Below are 14,269 nucleotides of genomic sequence, written 5' to 3'. Positions count from 1 at the left end.
ATGTATCACAAGCAACACAAGTGTTTTCAACACTGATAATAATAAGAAATATTTCTTGAGCACCAAATCAGCATATTAGTTTTCTGAAGGATCATGTGACACTGAAACCTGGAGTAATGGTGCTGAACATTCAGCTTTACCATCACAGGAATAGATTCAATTTTAAATACATATATTAAAATATAAAAGTTATTTTAAATCGTAATATTTCACAATATTATTATTATTATTTTTAGTTTTTTTTACTGTATTTTGATTAAATAAATGCAGCATTGGTGAGCATAAGAGACCTTTCAAAAACATAAAAAAAATCTTACTGATGCCAAACTTTTGAACAGTAGTGTATTTTTAATATATATATAAAAATGTCACACAGGAACATTTTGGAATGATGATAAATTAATAATTGGATCATAAAAAGACAGTTTGAACTGATTCACGGAAGTCACATTGTTTTTGCTATTAAAGTTTAAATCAGAGACATTGAAACATCTCTGCTTTAAAGGAATAGTTTGCCCAAAAATGAAAATCATCCCATAATTTACTCACCCTCAAGCCATCTTAGGTGTATATGACTTTCTTCTTTCAGCCGAACACAATCGGAGTTAAATTAAATAATATCCAGGCTCTTCCCAGCTTTGTAATGGCATTGAATAGAGCTCCAAAAAGCACATCCATTCATCATAAAAGTAATCCATATGACATTAATGGGTTAATAAATGCCTTCTGAAGCGAAGTTTTTTTGTAAGAAAAAAATATAAAAAATATAAAAAATATATATTAAATATAATCACTGGCTTCCGGCAACGGCCGTACGCGCGTTCACGAGACAGTTGAGTTCTGGCCACTGATCTATATAAATTTATAAATATAATTTATATAGATCAGTGGTTATATAAAGATCGAAATCCTCCAACATTTTTCTTTCTCGTTTTAGACTTCTAATTCATGACCGCCGTTTTGTTTTGCTCTATCCTCTGTGCTTCCGCGTAGTTCAATTCTCACCTAAGCTTACGCTACGCCTACGTCATACTTCATACGTCAGGTCAGAGGTCACCCTTCCGCCTGGATCTCGAATCTCTCGTGAACGTGAAAGAAGAATGTCATACACCTAAGATGGCTTGAGGGTGAGTAAATTTTATTTTTTGGGTGAACTATTCCTTTAAAACTTTCATACCTCTAAGTCATAAGACTATGCTAATTACATGTCAGAATAAAGTCATTTGAGCCTTAGAAATACAATTAATCAATAAAAATGACCAATTTAGCACATGGTTCTCAGAAAATGTCTGCATGACTTCACGTTAACAGCCCCAGACTTTAATAATAGGTTTAAACATTCCCTAAGGCTTTGGTGTTCTCATCTGTCATCTTTAGCCTCGCTTTAGTCTCACACCTTAATTAAAGAACAGAACCTACAGCAGGTCATTGAGTCTGGAGATCCAATAAACAGGTGTATGTGATAGTGTGAGGGGAGAAAGACAAAGATGCACACAAAGGTAGGCTAAATCAAGAGGCAAGAACAAAAAGGTAATGAGAAAGAGGGCTTTTTATTCCGTTAATGAAGTCCACGTTGTTTCTAAGGTGGACAGGTCCCTGTGTGATCTGGGCAACTTTCAAACTATTGTACCTTTATTTAGGTGTTCATTCAAATGAGGTTTGCTACAATTCTCTTTCCTCAGATAGCTAAATCAACAGTGTGCTGCACGGAAAAAATCCCTCCAAAAACAAGAGCAGTAAAAAGTAAACAGTAAAAGTGGAAGCTATGAATATTGCTGTTGTGTTTAAGATTTACAAACTGCTCTGTTCCCAAATATACAGAAAGATTGTCCTTAAATAATAAAACATGTTCAAGTCAAGTGTGAGGAAAGCCCTACATGTAAGTAACAAACAGGTGTTTAGTGGTGTTCAGACACAGTAAAGCTTCAATTGTGAGAACAAGGAGACTTCAGAAGGTATGTTTCCCCGACCATATAAGCCAGCTGTTGGGGTAAATTTCCCATTTATCTTGCCTTTAAATGAAGGCTGTTGTTTCTAATGTGACCCTTCCACCATTTGGCTCTCTCAGTTTCAGGTGGGCTATCACTATTACAACCTTTTTTATACCAGACTGTTTACGGTTGCCATGGCAACCATGCCACAGTCAAGCTGTACCCTAGCAACGTCATAGCTTGTGTTACTAATGGGCGGTTCGGGTTTCCTGCCCATCAGAAAAGAGAATCATTCGCTATTGAACACATGGAAATGTTGAGATGAACGATAAAACACGATAATGTGATTACATTGTTGTCTATGCTGCCACATAAAAAAGCCTGATGAAAATGTATTCTCTTGATCACTACCGCTTATTTTCCATACTATAATTAAGTGATTTTATAATGCATTAAACTGCATATAAAATCAATGATACGATAGATACGATACTGCTTTTTGACATAATAATAACTACATGATCATTAGACTACAACAATAAAAATATAATATGCACTAATACTTATACTGGTGGTGATTATTGTTGTTATTACATTATAATTATTGTGATCTACATGGTCAAAAAAAGTTTATGAAAATAAAAACGTGTTATTGGTATATGTCAAAACTGCCTTCCAAAGTCAAAGCCAAAATTTGGACTAATATGAATTTGTTTGTCATGTACAGCAGGATAACACCTGCATACTTTTATGAAAACATTATTATACTGAAGGGCATTTGTGATTAAGCACAAACCATTTCCAACTCTTTCTTCATCTATTCGTTAAACAGAAACAGTACAAATTTTGAGAGAAACACTGCATATTGCATTTAAATAGTGCATGTGTCAGATTAAAGCATTTAATCAAACTTTCTAGGAGTCAGGGAAAGGTTATCTACACAAGCAGGCACAGCTTGATGATATCATCATGCCGTTTTACATGCCTTCAAGACTTTAAGTCACATTAACACACGTGCATTGCAGTCAGGTGACACATTATGATCGTGCTATCTGATAAGAGCTAATGAATACCTAGACAACCAATCAAAGAACAAATCCATGGTGTGATCAGAGTGAATTCTTGTTAGGAGTTATCTGGATTTCTTTAACCACAATGGGGGATTTCCCTGCTCATGCAAAAAGCTTTTTATATTCATCAAACAATGCTAAATAAAGTTTAGACATCATATTTTATCTGCTTTTTATTTTGTTGTATTTTTGATACAATAAGCATGGACAAAAGGTACCGTGACAAGGCCATTTTCCGCTAAATTAGGTAACAAATGAACTTGATCTAAATCTCTAATGTTTCACTAAGGTCACACAACTGACATACCACAAAAAGTCCAGTAAGAATCTCATTCCCGGACCTGGAGCTTCGTAAAAAGACCTTGCAACTTAACAAGTTCAGGGCTTAATGTTGACAACAAACCCCTGCCAAAAACCCCGCTAAAGGCACTACATGCATAGAAAGAATTACGTTATTGAGAATAAGCGATTGGGTAATGGATGAGTTGCGTGTGGTCGGCGAGTATGTGCAATATGCAAAGAAATGCAAAACCCGCTAGGCCACATCCTTTTCAAGGAAAAGAGGTCCTCTTTTCACAAGAGGACAAAACTGATTGCATCTTACAGTAAATCTTAATGTCTTGGAAAACAGATAAGATTGATAGTTAAGTATTAAAATAATATCTCACAGAGACTGAAAGAAAAATGATATACACAAACTTTTTTTATTTTTTAAAACAGCCACATTAGACTTCTACCATCACACCATTTCTGATCAATACTAGTGGTTTTCACTAGAATTGAACAAGATATACACAAGAATCACAACAGAAGGTAAAGTCCAAACAACAGGCACTCATTACAACAGACATTAAACTGGCCGAACAGGATCTTCCCTCCCCCCACTGCACACGTGCACATGCTTACTATATGCCCTTTAAATGATACTGCTCTGACAAGATGGAAAAAAATGAATGAAAATGCTGTATAAGTGGTGAGTTTTTCATATTATTATTTTGAATTACATTACATCACGGGACACTCTTTTACATACATCAAATGGGACACTCACCCAGCACTGAAGTGGGGACTGAAAGATGTAATTCACATGATATCGGTTTAGAGAGAAACTGTAAACTGTGCAAGGCAGAATATTAGCACATTTATGCTTGCATTCACCAAGCTGGCCATGCTGGGGGGTTTATTGGTCTGGCTATATCTTAAATATTATAAAACTGCATTATTTGAATACACACGTTCTATAATGAAAATATTTTGTGTACACTTGTTGTGCTTATCCAGAGTGCAAGGAAAGTGTTTTAGTACTTTTTATTGGTTACACGATTTGTCGTCTTTAGTAGGCCTATCAATTATTTTGTGTGTAGGCTATATCTCACCTTGGACATCTTTATATGTCATTGATCCCTGTGTACATTTAGGCTATCCTTAGTTTCTTTCTCTTTTTACCCAGAAAATAGCCTATTTGAACAATTATCCAGAAAGCCCCAAGATAACTGACATTATCTCTTTATTTTAGTTTAGATTTATTTTATTTATTTTTTTAGATCGATGATAAGCAGGAGTTGAATGTCAGTCTATACTGCAAGATGGCAGGGGGCCTGCTAAACTAACCAGTCGCTGGCCAGTTAAATATTAATGAAGTGGGCCGGTAAAAGTGAGCAGGTAAATCTTTAGATCATGTCCCAAACGCTCACTTGTTTCTCAATCCTCGGGAAACTATTTTAAAGACATCATGTGACGGGTACTCGATCATATCACGATACAGTATTATACAAATAAAAAAAAAACACACACACACAAAAAAAAACACACACAAAAAAAAAACACCGACACTTCAAAATATGTCACATGCAGGAGCAGCGCGAGCACAAAACAACACAAAACCCGAAGGACACACCTGAGTTTAATCTTCCTGTAAATAGCGACGTCTAATTTATAACACTGTTTCTAAAAACACCTGTTTCTAAAAGGAAACACCGCCCTTCGCCGCTTACCTGTACAGGTGAACCCGGTAAATTCGGTGTCCTAATGTAGGTGAAATTCACGTCCCCTCAATCTCCTGAGCCTCTGACACTTTTACATAAATCCACAAACGGTGTTGGCCGGTTAAAACTGCCCGTTTGCCACAACAGGCGAGGTGGTTTTCCCAATGGCTACGAGATGAGGCGTTGTATTAGAACTCCGGGGAGGGCGGGATATGCGAAACCTCAATTCACAGTCACTGCAGGGAGTGGTCGAACCATGGCAGTGTAAACGCTAGAACAATAGAGACCTCGGCCTTCCAGATCCCCTGGGAAGCGTCAGGTGCGTCGTTTGCTCTTTCGACACAGGTATATTTGCATTTGAGGAGCGTAGGCTTCCGTTTAGGCAGAGCTATGTCATAAATATGATAAAGACTCACAGAGTCATTGACCACTCCTGAAGATAACATCTTCATTATACCTTTGACGCTATAACTCTAATAACAGGCTAATACGCCTGTTGACTGCGTAATAGGAAAAAAAAATAAGATTAATTAAGTGTTCGGTTGTAAGGATGCAGTTTACAAGACTTCTTAAAAGTTAATTGGTAACACTTTACAATAATGACTCATTAGTTAATGCATTAACTAACACGAACTAACATTGAGCAATGCATTTTTACAACATTTATTATCCTTTTTTAACGTTAGTTAATAAAAATGTTTATGTTGTTGTTCACAGTGTATTAACTATTGTTACCAGATATCATTTTTTATCTTAAAATTTAAATTTTGAGATGAACTAAGAATAAATGCTGTAAAAGTAATGTTTCCTTGTAAGTTCATGTCAACTAATGTAGTTAACCAATGTAACAAATGAAACCTTATTGTAGCCCATATGTTAACAGTTACAATAATTAAATATCACTATAGTTCATAACAACTGAAGTAACTATCTAAATGGAATCTCATAATCACATGTTTATGACATAAGAGCACAAAAATACAACTTTTGAAGAAAAATTCCACCAACACTTCACGGTTAGTACAATGTCGTGTTTGTGTTTGCATGTGTAAGTGAGAGAGAGAAAGAGAGAGAGAGAAATAGAACAGCCATGATGATTGTGTTTGAATCATTGATGATTCTCTTCAGTTGGTGCCGCTCATGTTTCTGTGGAGTGCTTCTGTGGGTGTTATACAGCTTAGAACCCCAACCCATCAGACATGCATGAAGTTTAACTGAAAGCTAAAAAAAAAAAAAAAAAAAACGCAACCAGGCTATTTAAAATTTGCAATAGATTCTTGGAAGGCACCAGCTGACAAATGATGTTGTGCAATGATTATTTTGACAGCCTGCTTATTGAATATTGATTCAATTGGGCAGACAGTAGTGCCCAATGATTTTAATTTTTCTGTAACAAATAACAAAAAAAAAAAACAGGAAAAATGTAAACATATTTACAGAACAGCCTGTAAATTTGTAAATTAAAGTTTACAGTATAAAACTGCAATTTACACAAAAAAAAAAAAAGCCATTTAAACCAGTAAATCCAACAACGCACACTGCTACTAAAATCTATTAGGTATTAGGTAAAAGAGGAAGCCACATCTCACAATCTCACAGAAGTAGCCTTTCCACAAGTTCAATTTTACAGAAGTTGCACATGTCGCAAACACAAAACAGAAGATGAAACATAAATCCCAAATGTGCATAGCTGATAAAAACAGTTAAGCAACAATTATTTAAATGAAATACTTTCAAATGTGAAGTATCCCACTGGGAATTCTAGGAATGTTAGTTTTTTATTGTAAATTATAATTTGATGAAATCTCCAGTTAGATCTTTTACAGTTTTTCCCTGTATATAGTATGGGAACTTATTACCAGTTTTTTTCCATAGTGTTTTTACAATATTGTACAGTTAAAATTACACACATTTTTTTTTTACAGTGAAAGTACAATTTCCTGCAGTCTCATGCTGTGACTAACCCATACCAGACATTTACGTTATTTTAGCAATGAAGACAATATCTTCCCATCTGAGCTTCTGAGAAATGATGATTCCTAGAAAGCTAAGTGACCTTCTCCTAATTATGGTTGTATGCCTCTGTAGACACTGTAGACAATGTTTGTCATATATCTCCATTCACTACCATAAGGCAGTTGTTTTTGAATGTGTAGCTAATAAAGTTGTTTTTGGTGATACAAATAATTAACAAAGTATAATGTAAATTATATTATGATTAAAATAATAATAATTTAGGTATTTGACAGAACTGTAAGTTCCCACCATGCCCCAAATCCAAACATTTGTTCTTCCTTCTCACTTCCTCCCCCCACCCATGCATATGCAGTGAAATATACATTCCTACAACCCGACATGTGAACAATAATGAACTAAATTTCAAAACTAATAAAAATAAATACAAAAATAAATATGCAACAAACGGTTAGACAAACGGCTACAACAATTTATTTTAAATGAACTGAAGCAAAAAGGTTTAAACTGCTTCCCTGGCTGTTACAACCTATTAATACACCCTGACAATTTAGTATTTAACTCAGAACGAACTCCCTGTAAAAATAGATCCAGACTGGAATTTCCAGTGTTCTTTCTTTGTACTTATTAGAGGGTGTGGCATTCAATGAAATCTATACTACCAAAACTTTAAGCATGTCCATTCATTTCAGTGTCATCATAATGTCATGAGTTGAAAAAAATTACATGACTACTTTTGAATGCTCAAGTTACCACTAGAATGATTTAGTTACAGCATGTGCCAGCAGGGGCTAACTGCTAACCAGACAAATTCTTTGAGTTCAGCATCTTTTTCCTAATTGCCTTGCATGCCATTACTCACTCAGTGTCATCATTCATTGATTGGTCCAAACCCTTTGTGCCCTACTTACAGTATTCACAATGTTGTTGTTGTTTTTGTTGTTTTAATCAAAGTTATATTAGCAAGATGAGTCAGATATAGTAGGGGTTTTTTTTTTTTTTTGGTCAGGGATTTAGAGTAAATATGGGCAGTGTGTTAGAAGTGTGACATATTTCCTGTGCTGAACATCACATTATGGCTTTGCAGGTTTCACCAAATGTAATTAGACAATAACATTCCCTTGGTTGAAATGTAACTACTAGGAACAGTCTTTCTCAGATAGTTACATTCAGTGTTACTCAAGGTTTCCTGGGATTGTCTCGCCAACACCTACAAAGCAAATCATTATAATCTCTACTAGTCATTCCAAAGATAATTACAGCTTGGCTTAGTGCGTGCAGATCAACTTTGACCTGCTTGTAAATCTGTCCAAAGACAAATTTCCTGAAACAAACATCTTTTCTTTAACACTGCCTATAAGAAAGAAAGAGAAGAAGACAAGACAGAGAAAAATGAACAGAAACCAGCTTGACATACAGAGAGAGTGAGATAGAAAGAGAATGAGAGACAGAACTTTCAGTGCCATGACTGCCGGGTATCAAGTGGTATTTAAGATTTAGAATCAGCAAATGAGAACTGAAACAAACAATTTCATATGTATGGTAGAATATTTCATATACGTATATTGTAGTATGGTAATATATGTTAGTAATATGTAGGCTATGTGTACATGTGCTACTTGTGACTGGTTTTGTGGTCCAGGGTCACACACACACATACACACACACACACACACACACACATTTGTTGGCTGCACATCCATGATGCAAATCTCCTGTTCCATGATGCTCTATTGGATTGATATCTGGTCACTATGGAGTGGAGGCCATTTGAGTATAGTGAAGTCAGTGTCATGTTCAAGAAACTAATTTTGAGATGATTTGAGCTTTGTGAAATGGTGCATTATCTTGCTGGAAGTAGCCATCAGAATATGGGTACACTGTGGTCATAAATGGATGGACATGGTCAGCAACAATACTCAGGGAGGCTGTGGCGTTTAAACCATGCTTAGTTAGTAGTAAGGTGCCCAAAGTGTGCCAAGAAAATATCCCTCACACCATTACAGCACCAGCATGGATCCATGCTTTAATGTTGTTTACGCCAAATTCTGACCCTACAATCTGAATGTTGCTGCCGAAATCAAGACTTATCAAACCTGGAACATTTTTCCAATCTTCTATTGTCCAATTTTGGTGAGCCCGTGCGAACTATAGCCTCAGTTTCCTGTTCTTAGCCGACAGGAGTGGAACATGGTGTGATCTGCTGCTGTAGCCCATCTGCTTCAAGGTTATATGTGTTCAGAGATGCTCTTCTGCATTCTTCGGTTGTAACGAGTGGTTATTTGAGTTACTGTTACTGTTGCTTTAGCTCAAACCAGTCTGGCCATTCTCCTCTGACCCTGGCATCAACAAGGCATTTTCGCCCACAGAGCTGCCGCTCACTGGATATTTTTCTCTCTCTGACCATTCTCTGTAAACCCAAGAGATGGTTGTACATGAAAATCCCAGATCAGCAGTTTCTGAAATACTCAGACCAGCCTGTCTGGCACCAACAATCATGACACGTTCAAAGTCACTTAAATCATCTTTCTTCCTCATTCTGATGCTCAGATTGAACTTGAAATGAAGACGGAAATAAAAGTCCTAGATCTTTTTGCAAGCAGTATTCTTTAATCAAATTAAACTCAAAATGTCACTTCTTACAGGTTATCTGCAAACAACAACACAGGAAACAAAACAACCACTTTTTTAAGATGATCTGGCCAGGAAAGAAACAAACACAGGACTATAAATCCACAGGATAACTTATCAAAGGAAACGAGAAGCAGCGGGGAATGAATCAAGCAATTAATCACAATGATAACAAAAAAGAACACAGGAAACAGAATGGGAAAACTGCAAAAAATCAATTCAAAGTCAAAATCAAAACAAACTTAAATACAGAATACACCTGTAACATTCAGCAGATTGTCTTTCTTGACCATGGCTGAATCCGAAATTGACCCCTATACCCTCAAATAGGGCGTTATTTGAGGGGACAGCCATTTGTTGTGGTGTACGAAACCATAGTGGACATTATTGAGACACTCATTCAATCCCACATTGCACCGCAATAACGAGAGTACAACCGATGTAAGCTCAACGGCTGTCTGAATTTACTCACTCGTTTTCATTCACTCCTTCAAGTGAACAGTATTAGTGGACTAACGTAGGGAATAGTAAATGAGGGTTTAAGGGCCGATTTCGGATTCAGCCCATGACTACATGCCTAAATGCATTGAGCTGCTGCCATGTGATTGGCTGATTAGATATTTGTGTTAACGAGCAGTTGTTTTAAATTGCAATAATATTTCACAATATTACTGTTTTTCCAGAATTTTTTGTCAAATAAATAAATGCTGCATTGGTGAGCTCCTATCAAAAACATTTTGAATGGTCATGTATATGAAATACTGAAAGAATGCAAATAGAAGGAAAATATATTAAAGAATGTCCAAACTGTTCTTTTACATACAATAAAAGTCAGTGTTGACCAAATTGGAATTCACCCCATGTTTCATTATGCTCATTTGTTTTCCATATACAAATGGTTTCATTGTTCAATTTACATATTTGTGAAGACCTTTGTCACATATTTGTGTTATCTTGTCTGGGAGGGAGGAAGGACCCTCATACAGTACATCAACCTTATAATTAACTGAGATTTAGTATTGAGACCACTATCGTATTAGCACTATATAGCATTAGTCTTATGTGTCAGTAGCACAATGTATAAAGACTAATCTTAATTTTAAAAATGTATTTCAGCCTTATTGTGGAATAAAAGGACACAGTTCTGCTAACTTTTAGATATTCAGAAATTAGAGTTGCTTGAATAAGGTTAAAAAGACGGTCTTTTGTATTTTTACATCTTTAATTAATTTTAATAATTAAAAAAATGGTTTTGAATTAAGTCGCTTATGTACATCAATGCTGCATTTATTAAATTGAAAATACAGTAAAAAAGTAATAATGTAACATTTTATTATGTTGAAAATACAGTACAATTTTTAATAATGTAACATTTTATTATGATTTAAAACATAATGATTACAATATATAGAAAATGTAGCATTGGTGCATGTTGAAGTCCTCACAGGAGATTGTGTCATCCCTTCACAGGTTGGGTCTAGTTACCACGGGATGGGCATCCCGAAATAAAGCAGAAAAGCAAATGGGAAATGATTTGCGTCGCTGCTGTTCATAACATTAGGCAAAGATAATCATGTGCATTTTATCTGATTTAACTGGAGTAATAAGGTTATGAGATGCATTGTGTGAATGCTTGGCTAAAGAGATGTGTCTTTAATCTAGATTTAAATTGGGAGAGTGAGTTTACTGACCCCAAACGTTTGAACGATGGTGTATGCTATGCTATGCATTTTTATTTTATTTGTTTAACATCAGGCATAAAGAAGTGAATGATACACATCCATGTTGTGTAACATGTCTAGTTAAATGAACTACACTTGTAGTGACTCTGCTAGGGCACCTGTGTGAACTTGAAGGCAATTGACTTCACACAGAATTATTTATTGAGTACATTTACAAATAGAAATAAGTGTAATGTAAATCTTATACCTGTATTCTCATGTACTGGATGAAGCAAACAGAAGGATCTGACTCAGAACCTTTACCAGGACTTATTTACATGTCTGTCACTTGATCACAATTCAAAATTGACTTCTAATTTTAGTGTTGTATGTGCGTGCGTGCATGCGTGTGTGTGTGTGTGTGTGTGTGTGTGTGTGTGTGTGTGTGTGTGTGTGTGTGTGTGTGTGTGTGTGTGTGTGTGTGTGTGTGTGTGTGTGTGTGTGTACTGTCACTTGGCTGGTATCATATGAGACACTTGAGACAGATATCAATAGTTAATCACCAACTGATACTGAGCGATAAAGAGAGAGGAGAACTGGCTGACATAGAACAGGGACGAGAAAAACAAAGAGAGATCAAATATGATCAGTTTCATGTGTAAATCAAAGTCTAATATAGAAATATAAAACAAAAAGGCTTCATGTAAGAAGAAAATGGGTTGGAGAGAATATTTGAGAGAGTAAAATCGAGAGAGAGAGAGTGGTTTACAAGCTGCTTAATCATTCACAGCCACCAAGGAGGATTGCGTTTCTCTGTTATCACATTTAGAGGCAGCTTTGTACAAAGTCCAGTTTGAGGTCCATAGACTGTTAAAGAAAGGGAGATAAATTAATGTGTTGCTAGTTTTAGTGTGAATTACCATAATTACAAGATTCCATTTGTAAAAAGCATAGAGGTCCACGCACAACTAGTAATTAGGCCATACAATTATTGTTTTCATGTATGAATGTTAATCTAATTAAATACAACTAGATAACTAGAATAACTGAATAATCTTATTTAAATGCTTAAAGAATCAAGGGAATCATAATCTGGCAGGGAGTAAAGATTAAAGAACATTAAAAAACTAAATATAAAGTCATACATAAAGACAGTCAACGGTCTTCGTACAAAAATACAAAAAGTCTTGTTTTTAATCAGACTGCATTATATTATATTATAATTATATTATATTATATTATATTATATTATATTATATTATATTATATTATATTATATTATATTATATTAAAAATAAATATATTATACATTTTCACATGAAAGTAAATCTTTTTTATTTTTTTATTATTATATTAAATACAATTTCAAGAAAAATAAAAGATAACATATTAGGCTTACACCCTAAGTGACGTGAACAAAACAATTAAATCATTAATTTATGACAATTGATCAGCACAAAATTCATGCAATATTATAGTCAAATAAAATGCAATATTAGTCTAACTGATATACAAAAAGGAAGACATACAATACAGTTTAATTGCACCCCGAGTTTGGATAAGTATTGTCTAAAGTCCTGCTAAATAAGATAAATAAACTTATATTGATAAACTTTTAATAAAGAACTAAAGATTATTGATAATGCATTTGCATTATGACATGTTGTATTGGGGTTTTGACGAGTTGCAGAGACACAGATTTATTTTGGCATTAATAGTGTTGCCATAGAAACTCAGAGTCCAAGGATTTGAACAGCTCTAAGTAAAAAGGCTTGGTTTTCATTTAATATTTACAGTAATTATGTTATGGAACCTTTAATCGGTCACCTGATATACAGTACAACAGTGAAGTCAAGTCAAAATTATTTGTATAGTATTTTTCACAATACACATTGTTCAAAGCAGCTTTACAGAAATCATTATATTAAAATGTATACTATCTTAATATCTTCATGACTTAGTCACATTTATCAGATTAGAGCTGGACGATATAGGTTATTTTTTGTGAACCTTTTTCCATTATACTTTATACCTTTTGTGTAGTAAAGAAGTTCAATGGATGTTAAAGGTTCTTTGTAGAACCATAAAAGTCAATAAAGAACCTTTTATTTTTAAGAGTGTACTATATATCCAACTTTATATAGAGCTGTGCGATATAGATAACAGTTTTCAACTATATAAACAGTCATGCAGCTTTGCTATATATATTAGTATATTATTTTATGTGAGTGTGTATGTATGCAGGTAAAGTTGTATTTACTATACTGAATGCATTTATTTTAACTTTTAATATATCGTTGGCCGATTATATAGTATATAAAAATATAAATCGAAATCATTGTATCAATCACTCCACTGTCAGCAGCGTTACTGTATATTTTAAAATAAATAGCCTAAATAAAACAAGAAATGAGCAAGAGAATTATAAATAGATTATTGTGCTGGACCTGGGACAAATGCAGTTGTACCTGTTGGTACAATATTAAATTACTATCAATATTTTATTAATGTATTATATTTTTATCTTAGAGGAAGCTTTAAGATAATAAACAGATAAAAATATTATTTCAAACCAGATTTCATGTCCACATTTGCTGAGATACCCATTTCATAAGTGGTACAGTCAGCCAGTTATAATTATTAACTAGCTGACTGTAAATTATTTATGTAAGATTTTAGACATATTATGGCCAGTTATTTTGTGTTTTGTCTAACAAAAATAGTTCCAAGTGAAGTCGAAGAATGTCGGCAAGCAACACTAATACAAACACAAACACAGACAAGGGTGATATAAATGGCGAAGTGTCCCAGTGCAGTTTTGCTAAATATCACCACACTTAAAATGCCACTTGTCACACTAACTGTTACATTAATGGAGTTTTTTCTTTTTCTTTTTATTGTCAGCCTTTTTTTCCTCTCTCTTTTTTCTCTCAACAAGCATACTTTCTCTCCCAAGAAAGGGAAAGGAGGACACACTGACACAGAGAAAAATGGCAGAACAAACTTACTGTTTTAAT

At 34.5% G+C, this 14,269-nt stretch overlaps 1 protein-coding gene across 1 annotated transcript in view; it reads right to left on the bottom strand.

The window, feature by feature from the left end:
* ugt8 (UDP glycosyltransferase 8) overlaps positions 1-8,654 on the bottom strand; it is a 28,820-nt gene extending 20,166 nt beyond the window's left edge. The window contains exon 1 of the mRNA XM_084394195.1: positions 4,996-8,654. The gene's annotated coding sequence lies outside the window, so the exon portion shown is untranslated. The remainder of the gene's footprint in view (positions 1-4,995) is intronic.
* Between the last annotated feature and the right edge of the window lie 5,615 nt (positions 8,655-14,269).

Source organism: Rutilus rutilus (genome assembly GCF_951802725.1).
Source record: "Rutilus rutilus genome assembly, chromosome: 2".
NCBI classification, from domain to species: domain Eukaryota; kingdom Metazoa; phylum Chordata; class Actinopteri; order Cypriniformes; family Leuciscidae; genus Rutilus; species Rutilus rutilus.
This window is presented reverse-complemented; position numbering and strand designations above follow the sequence as displayed.